General features: G+C 50.8%; 1 pseudogene; it reads left to right on the plus strand.

Annotated features, from left to right (window-relative positions):
- The first annotated feature begins 715 nt into the window (after window positions 1-715).
- On the plus strand, window positions 716-893 carry LOC144678253 (U2 spliceosomal RNA; annotated as a pseudogene).
- The last annotated feature ends 930 nt before the right edge of the window (window positions 894-1,823 follow it).

Raw genomic sequence — 1,823 nt, forward strand, 5'->3', positions numbered from 1 at the left:
GAATGCCTCATCGCCAGAACTTTCCAACAAGCACCAAGACGTAGCTTGGCTGGTGGTGAGAAAGGCCCTCCCCGTCAGATCCTTCCTACACGCCAGGAAGCTCACCCCCTCTGCACGTTGCCCTCGAGGTGGCTGTGGTGGGGAAGAGACCGTTGTCCACCTCCTTGTGGATTGTGCCTTTGCAAAGAAAGTCTGGAGAGAGATGCAGTGGTTGCTGTCGAGGTTCATCCCGAGCAGTTCTGTGACACAGGACTCTGTGCTCTACGGGCTGTTCCCAGGGACACACACCGAGACAAACATCAACTGCAGCTGGAGGATCATCAACTCGGTGAAAGAGGCGCTTTGGTCTGCCCGAAACTTGTTGGTCTTCCAGCACAAAGAGTTGTCCCCGACCGATTGTTGCGGACTGGCACAATCCAAAGTCCAGGACTACGTGCTGAGGGACGCACTAAAGCTTGGGGCAGCTGCCGCAAAGGCGCAATGGGGAAGGGTCGCTGTCTAAGACCTTTCTACCACAGCGCACCGAGAGACTGGGAACTGTTTAGAGCCCCTCGGGCTGTACAGATCAAAATGAAAGGCTGTAAATGATTGTAATATTGTTTGTACTAATGCACCTGGTGATACATTTTGTAAAAGTTTAACCCTGGATTGTACCCTTGTAAGGTTGTTTTTGAAATGGTGTGGAATGTGATTGAAGATATTTTATGAATAAAGTATATTTTTACAAAAAAAAAAAAAAATCTGTTCTTATCAGTTTAATATCTGATACGTCCCTTATCTGGGGACCATATATTAAATTGATTTTTGGAGCAGGGAGATGGAATAGGGGCTTGCTCCGTCCACTCCACGCATCGACCCGGTATTGCAGTATCTCTGGGAACGGTGCACCCTCCCCTTTCCAGGGGATTTTCAATGCTAAAAATAGTTTTCTTACAAACATCTGCTTTCTTTACTTCTCAACATGTACATGTTCCAAAATCCAACTTTCTTTCTTTCTCTCTCTCTCTCTCTCTCTCTCACTCACTCACTCACCCGCAGCAGCTACACACAAAAAACACGCACTCTCACCCAACACTCGCTGGCAGGGCCGGCAGCAGATTGGACGCTACGTCCAGATCCCTGATGGAAACAGTTAAGGATGCCAAGCTGCACGACGTCTTCAGCAACCCTGCAGACCGAGCGCAGCGTAGATACACCTGGTCGCGGCCAGACGGGTCCATTCGTTCCAGGATAGACTTCCTGTTTGTGTCCCGTGCATTCACAGTCAGATCCACCGAGGTCAAGCCGGTGTTCTTCTCTGACCACTGCCTCCTACTGGCGGACTGCCACTTGGAGAAGGACCTGAGGGTGGGCAGGGGGGCATGGAAGCTAAATGTGCAACTGCTGACCCCAGAGAACATTGAGGAGCTCAAGAGGGATTACAAAGGTTGGAGAACCGTGAAACCCCTCTTTGAGTCCCTGACACACTGGTGGGAAGCGATCAAGGGAAACATCAAGAGGTTTTTCATCCTCAAAGGCACCCAGAAAGCTAGAAAGGAACCGAGGGAAATGTCCCGACTCCAGAAAAAGATGCAGAATCTGCTCCGGCTGCAGTCGATGGGGGTCGATGTCAAGGAGGAGCTCCAAGAGGTGAAGGGCCAGCAAGCCTCGCACTTTGCCTCGGAGGCCTCCAAGATCATCTTCCGTTCCAGAGTCCGCTCCATGGAGCAGGATGAGACGTGCTCACGTTTCTTCTTCCAAAAGGTACACAGAGAGCGCTCTGTGATCAGCAGCCTGAAGGAAGAAGACGGCTCAGTAAAGTCATCACGGTCCGACATTCTGAG

The sequence above is a fragment of the Cetorhinus maximus genome, unplaced genomic scaffold (assembly GCF_964194155.1).
Source record: "Cetorhinus maximus unplaced genomic scaffold, sCetMax3.hap1.1 HAP1_SCAFFOLD_3885, whole genome shotgun sequence".
Classification (NCBI taxonomy): domain Eukaryota; kingdom Metazoa; phylum Chordata; class Chondrichthyes; order Lamniformes; family Cetorhinidae; genus Cetorhinus; species Cetorhinus maximus.